Raw genomic sequence first — 11,083 nt, 5'->3', positions numbered from 1 at the left:
CATTCCATCTGCCATGTTCTTACCCTTTCATTTAGCTCGTCGAAAACCCCTCATAGATTTGTGCCATCAGAAAATTTGGAAATATTACAATTGGTCTCCATATTCAAGTCATTTATGCAGATTGTAAATATCTGTGGCCCAAGCACTGATCCTTGCAGCATACCACTATTAACAGCCTGCCATCCTGAGAATGATCCATTTATTCCTGCTCGCTGCTTTCTGCCTGTTAACCAAATCTTAATCCATTGCAGTATATTACCCCCAATCCCATGTGCTCTAATTTTGTTTACTAATCTCCTGTGTGGTACCTCATCAAAAGCCTTCGCAACGGTTGATACACGGCTTCAAGGTAACATAGATTGGGAGGACCTGAATATTGAAGGGTCCATGGCATTTAAGAGGACAGGAAGCTGGGAAAAGTTGAAGGGGTGGCTCTGTTAATTAATGATGGTATTTGTGCAATAGAGAGGGATTACCTAAGTTCAGGAAACAATGTTGTAGAAGCAGTTTGGGCAGAGATGAGAAATTATAAAGGCAAGAAGTCACTTGTGGGAGTGGTGTACAGACCACCTAACATGAACCACACAGTAGGACAGAATATAAAGGAGGAAATAGTGGCAGCTTGTCAGAAAGGTACGACCAAAATCATGGGGGTTTTAGCCTACATGGAGACTGGAAATATCAGATGGGCAGGAATAGCTTAGATGAGGAGTACATAGAATATTTTCGGGATAATTTCTTTGAACAGTACATTCCGGAACCAACCAGAGAGCAGACTATACTAGACCTTGTAATTAGCAACAAGTTCGGATGAATTAATGACCTCATAGTTGAGGCCCCCCTAGGAATCAGCGATCATGATATAATTGAACTTTACATTCAGTTTGAGGAAGAGAAGAGCGGGTCCAAGACTAGTATTTTAAACTTAAACAAGGGCAATGTTAACTGCATGAAAGCAGAGCTAGCAAAAGTGAACTGGCAAATTAGGTTCAGGGATAGGTCAATAGAGATGCATTGGCAGACGTTTCAGGGAATAAAGCATAATGGACATAATGGATACATTCCAACAAGAAATAACAATTTCAAGGGGAGGACCCGCCATCCGTGATTAACCTAAAAAGTTAAAGATAGTATAAAACTTAAGCGGAAAAAAGCATATATTTATGCAAAGATGGGTGGTCTTTCAGCAGGTTGGATGGAACATTAAAAAGCAAACAATGACTAAAATATTGATAAGGAAGGACAAAAAATCGAGTACGAGAGAAAGCGAGCTGGAAATATATAGGCAGATATCAAGAGTTTCTATCGATACTTTTTGAAAAAAAGAAAAATAACGTTAACAAAGTGAGCATTGGTCCTATGGAAAGTGAGTCTCGGGAATTCATAATAGATAATAAGCCGATGGAAAATGAATTCAACAAGTATTTTGCATCCTTCTTAACCATAGATCATACATGTACCATTCCCGAATTAGGTGCAAGACAGGAAATGGAAGGGAGGGAGGGAGGAAATCGCCAAATCATCAAATTACAATCACTAGGGAAATGGTACTGAACAAATTGTTGGGGTTGCGGGCTGACACGCCCCCGGGTCTGATAGACTTCATCCTGGGGTCTTAAAATAAGTGGCCAGCGAGATAGTTGATGTGTTGGTGTTAATTTTCCAAAATTCCCTAGATCGGGGAAGGTTCCTTTAGATTGCAAAATATCGAATGTAACTCCTTTAGTCAAAAAGGGAGGGAGACAGAAAGCAGGAAAACACAGGCCAGTTAGCTTAACATCTGTCTTAGGGAAAATGTGAGAAGCTATCATTAAAAACGTTCTATCATGTCACCTAGAATAAATTAAGGAAATCAGGCAGAGTCAACATGGTTTTGAGAAAGGGAAACCATATTAAACCAATTTATTGGAGCTCTTTGAGGGAGTTACACGTGCTGTGACTGAAAGTGAACCGGTTGATGTATTATACTTACATTTCCAGAAGGAATTTGATAATGTACCACATCAAAGTTTATTGCAAGAAATAAAGAGCTCATGGTGTAGGAGATAACATATTGGCATGGATAGAAGATTGGCTGGCTACAGGAAACAGAAAGTCGGCATGAATGGGTATTTTATGATTGGCAAGATGTAACGAGTCATGTGGCACAGGGATCTGTGCTGGTGCCTCAACTTTTTACAATTTATATAAATGAATTAGATGAAGGGACTGAAGGTCTGGTTGCTAAAGTTTCTGCTGACACAAAGATAGGTACTAAAGTAACTTGTGAAGAGGACATAAGAAGACGATAAAGCAATATAAAAAGTTAAGTGAGTGGGCAAAGATCTGGCAAATGGAGTATAATGTGGAAAAAGTTGAAGTTTTCCATTTTGGCAGAAAGAATAAAACAAGAGCATATTATCTAGATGGTGAGAGATTGCAGAGCTCTAAGATGCAGAGAGATCTGGGTGACCCAGTGATTAAATCGCACAAGATTAGTATACAGTGGAGCAAGTAATTTGGAAAGCTAATATAATGCTATCATTTATTGCGAGGGAAATTTAATATTAAAGCAGCAGGTTATGCTTCAGCTATACAGGGACATTGGTGAGATCACATCTGGTATATTGTGTACAGTACTAGTTTCCTTATTTAAAGTAGGATGTAAATGCTTTGGAGGCAGGACAGAGAAGGTTTACTGGACTATTCCCTGGAAAGGGCGGGCTGTCTTATGAGGAAAGATTGGACAGGCTAGGCTTGCATTCGCAGGAAATTAGAAGAGTAACAGGCTGCTTTATTGAAAAATATAATATCCTGAGGGGTCTTGAAAGAGTGGACGTGGAAAGGATGCCTCCCTTTGTGAGATAATCTAGAACTAGTGGTCACTGTTTAAAGATTAAGGGTCGCCCATTTAAGACAGAGATGATAAGATTTTTATTTCTCTCTGATGATCATGAGTCTTTGGAATTCTCTTCCTCAAAAGGCGGTGGAGGCAGAGTCTTTCAATATTTTTAAGACAGAGTTAGATAGATTCTTGACAAGCAAGTGGGTGAAAGGCTATCGGGATAGGTGGAAATGTGGAGTAATCAGTTCAGCAATGAACTTATTGAATGGTGCGCAGGCTCGATGGGCCGAGTGGCCTACTCCTGCTCCTAGCTCATGTGTTTGTATGTCTGTCTGAGAAGCAGAGTTAACGTTTCAGATCTGTGACGTTTCTTCAGAATGTCAGGGACCTGAAATGTTAACTCTGCGCCCATCTCCACAGTTGCTGCCTGACCTGAAATTTCCAGAACTTTCTGCCTTTATTACTCGTGAAATCAGGACATTTTTGATGAAACGCAGTTTGCTAAATGCTGCATGTGTTTTTCGCAAGCTTTTGAGGCAGCCTCACAAAACAGTGGCAGCAGTGGCATTCAAATCCACGTCCCCAAGTGGACTGGAGCTTAAACCCAATGCCTTAGACGACTCAGCCATGCTACCGGAGGGACACGGAATTTGCGAGGTCTCTGACAGTTTAAAGTAGTGGGACAGCGAATCTATTGACCGCTGAATGCATTGCTTTGAATTTAACCCTCATCGTTACTGGATATCGTCACAGGATAGCTGGGTTTTACAAATTTCCAACACGTGAAAGAATCTTGCATCCGAGTCCCATTATTCCGCAAACCATAATGGGGGCGGGGTGGTGGGCTGTACTTGCGTATTGGTTGCATTGCTGTCTTACTTTGTTTGCTCAAACAGCAAAGTCCTCATAATTGGATGTGTCACTGTTTTGCAGCCCCTCAGTCCGAGGCTCATCCGGACCTTGGACTCAGAGCACAGTTTAACAGTGGAGCCGAGCCACTGCGGCCTGCTGTGGTCAAGGATCAGATGCGGGCCTGCTTGATGAAAATTGCAGGGAAAAGGAAGAGGCCCCAGGGAGGTTCAGCGGGGAAAGGAGCAATTTTCTTCACTACTTCAGTGGTCCCTTTCAAGACCCAGTGTTCATAAATGGAATGAACAAGTCTGGGTTCGCATAGTGCAAACTCCCAGTTTCTCAGACATTGGCCGAAGGATCACTGAAACTGAACAAGAAACTTGCTGTCACCGTCCGTCCCCAGACACTGTGACATTCTCGGGGCAGGAGACACTGGTGCCCATCCTCAGGGTTCAGACACTGCTTCACAACCTCTTGGCCCATAAATCTTGTTCACATCCTCGGAGCCAAGGCGCAGTTGCACATCCACGGTGACCAACAGTACTTTACATCCTTGTATTCCAGAAACCAGTTCACAGCTCTGGGTCCATACGCTACTTCAGATCCTCGGTGCTCAGAAATTGCTTCATATCCTCGGGACCGGGGCACCCTGATAGATTCAGCCCGCTTTATGAGGGTTAAAACAGGGATAACGTTCCAAGCAACCATGATACTGTTCTACAAATCACTTCTGCTGATTATCACAGCTCACAAGGAGCCAGGAACTGGGATCAGAGCTATCCGTTCAAGTATGATTGTCTTGTCCACCACATCCGCTCGCCAGCCCTCTTGTCAGAGAGAAAGGGACCGTCGACAATATACACTGATAAAAATAACACAGGGCCTAGGAGAGAATGTCATGTTTTCATGTGGACCGAAATGAGGATGGCAGGAGATATCCTCCGAACTGGAATACACACAGGGAAGGTTTACTGGAATGGAAAGGAGGATAAAAAGGAATGCTGATGAAGTGGAAGGGAGGAATGTGGAATGAGCGGAAACTTGGGATGCAGAAGTGGAAGAACGGTATTTGGAAGGAGGAGGAAGTAGTTGCCAGTAGTTTGGATGTGCAAGGACAGAAATGGCAGTGTTTCGGATTAGGGAAAGTAGGATTATTGAAGGGCGTAGACGGGGTTGTGGAGGAGGTGAAGGGAGAGGTGTGGAAGGAGGGGGAGTGCAGGTGTTGAAGGTGGGAAGTGAGAGATGTTGATGGAGGTGTGGGGAAGGATGTCAACGGAGCGCAAGGGAGGGTTGTGGATGGAGGCGAAGGGAGGGATGTGGATGGAGAGGAAGGGAGGAATGTGGATGGAGGGGAAGGGAGGGATGTGGATGGAGGGGAAGAGAGGGATGTCGTCGGAGGGAAAGGGAGGGAGGTGAATGGAGAGGAAGGGAGGAATGTGGATGGAGGGGAAGGGAGGGATGTGGATGGAGGGGAAGAGAGGGATGTCGTCGGAGGGAAAGGGAGGGATGTGGATGGAGAGGAAGGAAGGGATGTGGATAGAGGAGAAGGGAGCGATGTGAATGGAGCGGAATGGAGGGATGTGGAAGGAGGGAAAGGGAGGGACGTGGATGGAGGAGGAGTGACGGATTAGAAGGAGAAAGGAATATTTTGTCGATGAGGAGTGAGGGATTTTGAATGGAGAGAGTAAGGCTTTTGGAAGGTAGCAGGCAGGGTGTGGACGTTTTGAATGGTGACGATTGGTTAGAGGGGTAAAGAGTTGAGCTCTATTTCTGGAGGGAGGGCTTAGCTTAAAGAGCAAGGCAGGAATGCTGAAGGTGGGAAGTGTGGGTGGTAAAGGGAGGAAGAGAAGGTTTCGAAAAGTGCCAAGGAAAAGGCATGTGAGGTGGGGAAGGGACTAATGTGGAAGGTGAAGACGAAGGAGTGCGGTAGGAAGGGAAGGACCGAATGTGGAAGGTGAAGAGGGAAGGGTGCGGAAGGAATGGAATGGAGAAGTATGTAAAGTGCAGAGGGAGGGGTATGGAAGTGGAGAAGTAAGGAATGATGAAGTTGGGGTGGGAAAGGTGTGGAAGGAGAAGAAGGAAGGTGGGGAGGGAGGTGTGCCGAAGCTTTGGATGGATGAGTGCGGAATATTGGGAAGGGAGCAGTGAGGAATAAGGAGAAACGAAGAGCATAAAATGTGGAGAGTATATGTGTGTAAATGGTGTGGAATGCGGAGGACAGACGGAGGCAAAGGGAGGGATTTGGCAGGAGGCGATGGTAGGGTTGAGGAAAGATGAAAAGAGGTGGATGTCGATAAAGGGTAAAAAGAGTTATGGACGGTGTAGAAGTAGGGGTGAGTAGAGTTTGGAAGGGGAGATGTGGAAGGAGAGGAAGGGAGGAATGTTGACGTTAGTGAAGAAGGGCCATGGAAAGAATGGGGGCGGGTGTATATCAATTAGATGGGAGGTTTGAAGAAGAAGGGAAGGGAAGCTGGTGGAAGAGGGAAGGAAGGAATGTGTTAGATTAGGAGGGAGTTGTGCTGCATTTTGGGAAGGGAGGGGTGTGGATCAAAGCGAAGACGTGCTGTGTAAAGTGGGATGGTAGAGGTGTGGAAGAAGGGAAATAAAGGGTATGGGGGGTAGGGTTGTGGAGCGACGCAAGGAAATGGGTGTGGAGGGAAGGGAAGGGAGGCATGTGGAATGTGTGGATGGTGGAATGCGAATGGAGCGGAATGGTGGAATATGGAAGGTTGGGACAGAGGTGTGTGGAAGCTTTAGATAGAGGGATGGGCAAGCTGTGGAGGGAGGGGTGTGGAAAGAGGAGTATATGGGTGCTAAAAGTGGAAGGAGCAGTGTGAGAGACGGGGAAGGGTGGAATGTAGACGGGAATGGAGATCAGTGGAATGTATCGAAGGAGACAATGGAAAAAAATAGAGACATAGAAAATAGGAGCAGGAATAGGCCATTCGACCCTTCGGGCCTGCTCCACCATTCAATAAAAGATCATGGTTGATCGTCTAATTCATTACCCTGTTCCCGCTTTCTCTCCATATCCCTTGATCCCTTTGACATTAAGAGATATATCTATCTCCTTCTTGAATATATTTAATGATTTGGCCTTCACTGTCGTCTGCGGTCGAGAATTCCAGTGGTTCACTACCCTCTGAGTGAAGAAATGTCTCCTCATCTTGTTTCTAAATGGCATACTCAGTATCTTGAGAATGTGACCCCTGGTTCTGGACTCCCCAGCCATCGGGAACATCCTCCATGCATCTAGCCTGTCTAGTCCTGTGAGAATTTTATAAGTTTCTATGAGATCCCCTCTCATTCTTCTAAACTCTCGTGAATATAGGCTTAGTCGAACCAATCTCTCCTCATACGTCAATCCTGCCATCTCAGGAATCAGCCTAGTAAATCTTTATCGCACTCCATCCAAGGCAAGAACACCCTTCCTCTGATAAGGAGTCCAAAACTGCACACAATACTCCAGATGTGGTCTCACCACAGCACAGTACGACATCTTTGCTCCTGTACTCAAATCCTCTTGCTATGAAGGCCAACATACCATACGCCCTTCTCACAGCTTGCTGCATCTGAATGCTTGCTTTCAGCGACTGGTGTACAAGGGCACCCGGGTCTCCTTGCACCTCCCACTTTCCCAATCTATCACCATTCAGATAATTATCTGCCTTTCTGTTTTTACAACCAAAGTGGATAACCTCACATTTATCCACGTTATACTGTGTCTGTCACGTATTTACGTATTTGCCCACTCACCCAACTTGTCCAAATCACATTGGAGCCTCTTACATCCCCCTCACAGCTCACATCCCCCTCCCCCAGCTTTGTGTCGTCTGCAAACTTGGAAATGCTGCATTTAGTTTCCTCACCCAAATCATTAAAACTTATTGTGAATACCTGAGACCCAAGCACTGATGCCTGCAGTGCACCGCTAGTCACTGCTGGCCACCCGGAAAAAAAACCCGTTTATTCCTACTCTTTGTTTCCTGTCTGTCAACCAATTCTCAATTAATGCCAGTATATTACTCCCGATCCCATGTGCTTTAGTTTTGCTCTCTAACCTCTTATGTGGGGCCTTATCGAAAGCCTTCTGAAAATCCAAATACAGCACATCCACTGGTTCTACCTTCCATATTCTCCTGGTTACATCCGCAAAAATCTCCCATAAATTTGTTGAGCATGATTTCCTTTCGTCGCTCGATGCTGACTTTGCCCAATCCCGTTATTCTTTCCAGGTGTTCTGCGATCATATTCTTAATTTAGCATTTTGCATTTTCCCCACTACTGTTGTAAGGTTAACTGGTCTGTAGTTCCCTGTTGTTTTCTCTCCCTCCTTTTTTAAAATTATGGGTTTACATTTGCCACTTCAAATCTGTAGGAACTGCTCCAGAGTCCATAGAATTTTGGCAGATAACCACCAATGCATCCATTTTTTACAGGGTCACTTCCCTTTGTACTCAGGGATGTAGATTATCAGGCACTGGAGATTTGTCAGCCTTTAACCCCATTAATTTCACGAGCCCTTTTTTTTACTGACCTGATTTCCTTCTGTTCCTCCCCTTCATTAAATCTTTGGTTCCCGAAAATTTCTGGGACGTTATTTGTGTCCTCGTTCGTGAAGACAGAACCAAACTATGTGTTTAATTATTCCGCCATTTATTTGTTCCCCATTATAATTTCCCACGTTTCTGACTTCAAGGGACCTACATTTGACTTCATTAATCTTTTTCTCTTCAAATATTTACAGAAGCTTTTGCAGTCAGTTTTATGTTCCCTGCAAGTTTGCTCTCAGACTCTATTTTCCCCTTCTGAATCAACCACGTTGTCCTCCTTTGCTGAATTCTAAACTGCTCCTAATCCTCAGACTTGCTGCTTTGTCTGGCAATTGTATATGCATCCTCTTTGCATCCCAGACTATCCCTCATTTCTTTGTGAGCCACGGTTGAGCCACCTTTCTGGTTTTATTTTTGCGCCAGACAGGAATGAATAATTGTTGCAATTCATGCACACGTTCTTTAAATATTATCCATTGCCTATCCACCGTCAACACATTCAGTAAAGTTCGCCAATATATCGTAGCCACCCAACGCTTCACACATTCGTAGATTCCTTTATTTAGATTCAGTACCCTAAACTTCGGATTCAACTCCTTTACTCTCCATCTCAATGAAAAATTCTAGCATGTTATGGTCGCTCCTCCCCAAGGGACACCGCACAACAAGATTTTTAATTAATCCTTTCTCATTGCACAATGCCCAGTCCAGGACAGCATTTTCTCTGGTTGTTTCCTCAACGTATTGGTCTTAAAATATGATACGTACACAATACAGGAAATCCTCCTCCACAGTATGAATGCCAATTTGGTTTGACAAATCTGTATGTAGATTAAATTCACCCATGGTTACTGTTGTCCCATTATTGCATGCATCTCTAATTTCCTGCTTAATGCCATCTCTTACATCGCCACTACTGTTTGGGGGCCTATAGATAACCCCCACTAACTTTTTCTGACCCTTGGTGTGTCTTAGCTCCATCCGTACAGATTTCAGATCATGATTTTCCGAGCCAATAATCTTCATCACTATTGTATTGATTTCCTCCTTTACTAGCAACCCTACCCACACCCTTTTCCTTCTTGCTTGTCCTTCCTAAGTATTGAATGTCTCTGGATATTCAGTTCCCATCCTTCGTCACTTTGCAGCCATGTCTCTGTAATCACTACTGTGTCATAACCGTTTATCTATTTATATCTATTTGCGTTGTTAATTCATCTAGCTCATTGCGAAGGCTCTGCGTATTGAGACACAATACTTTTAGACTTGTGTTTTTCACATTGTTAATCATATTAGCTTTGTTTAGCAGTGTAGCCCCTTTTGTTTCTCAACTTTGTTTTATCTGCCTTCCACATTTGCTTCTTAACTTTCTGTCTTTCATTTCTATCTTTGTTTCCCTCTCCTCTGTCTCGCTGCTCAGATTCCCATCCCCTTGTCATTTACTTTAAACACTCCTCGACAGCACTAGCAACACCCTACCCCGCACCACCCCCCACACCCCCACCACCACCCCGCCCCCCCCCCCCCCCCCGAGGAAATTGTTACCGGTCCTGCCCAGATGCAACCTGTCCAGCTTGTACTGGCTGCACCTTCCCCAGAACCAGTCCCAATGTCCCAATGTCCTTGGAATCTGAATCCCTCCCCCTACACCATTTCTACAGCCTTGTAGGCTGATATATCCTGCTACTTCTGCTCTCGGTAGCACTTGGCACTGGTAGTAATCCTGAGATTATTACCTTTGAGGTCCTACTATTTAATTTTCATCCTAACTCCCTATATTCAGCTTGTAGGACCTCATCCTTTTTTAACCTATCTCGTTGATGCTGATATGTACCACGACAACTGCCTGCTTGCACTCCCCCTTCAGAATGTCCTGCAGCTGCTCAGAGACATCCTTTACCCAAGCACCAGGGAGGCAAAATACCATCCTGGAGTCCCTTTTGCGGCCGCAGAAACGCCTGCCTGTTCTCCTTATGATTGAATCCCCTATCACTATAGCCCTGCCACTCTTCTTCCTCCCCTCCTGTGCTGCAGAGCCAATCATGGTGCCATGAGCATGGCTCTTGCTGCTTTCACCAGAGCCATCACCCCAACAATATCGAAAGCGGTATATTGGTTAGACAGGGAGGTGGCCACAGGTAACTCCTGTACTACCTGCCTTCCTCTACTCTGCCTGATGGTCACCCATTCCCTTTCTGCCTTTGCTGCATTTTCCTGCGGTGTGACCACCTCGCTCAGCATGGCAGTGTCAGCATCGCAGATGCTCCACAGTGAATCCACCTTCAGCTCCAGCTCTGTAATGCGGGTAGCCAGTAGCTGCAAATGGATGCACTTCCTGCACATATGGTCGTCAGGGATACTGCAAGCGTTGGAGGAGCAGATCACGGGTGCGAGCTGTCCTGCCATGACTTACCTTTAGATTACTTAGTTATTCCCTTTAATTAATAAAATACTAATTACGCTAGTGGCAATGTTTTACTCCAAATACTACCCACTACAATCTAAAGTCCTTAATACTCTGGTCCTCAGGTAGTTAAGGGCCTCAAGCCCCGCTCACTCCTTTACAGGTTCTGCTCAGGATGCGATTCCTCCCAGGTCCGCCTGCTGCCGCTTCTGTCTCCAGGTACAAATGGCCTACAGCATTTCCAACTTTGCAACAGTGAGGAGCACTTTAAAAACTAATTCATTGCGTTTCAATTGCTTCTGTGAATCAACAATTAAATGGCCGAAATGCGAAGGCATGTAAAGGCTTGTTATTATTCTCGAATAATGCTGATGTTTTAAGCTTTGGAATGAATTTGCCAGTGAAATCTAACACCGGGGGGTCATTTGAATTCAGATTTTCAGGGACTGG

This window comes from Heterodontus francisci, unplaced genomic scaffold, assembly GCF_036365525.1.
Source record: "Heterodontus francisci isolate sHetFra1 unplaced genomic scaffold, sHetFra1.hap1 HAP1_SCAFFOLD_316, whole genome shotgun sequence".
NCBI classification, from domain to species: Eukaryota; Metazoa; Chordata; class Chondrichthyes; order Heterodontiformes; family Heterodontidae; genus Heterodontus; species Heterodontus francisci.
The sequence above is the reverse complement of the archived record's forward strand: the minus strand, read 5'-3'. Positions refer to the sequence as shown.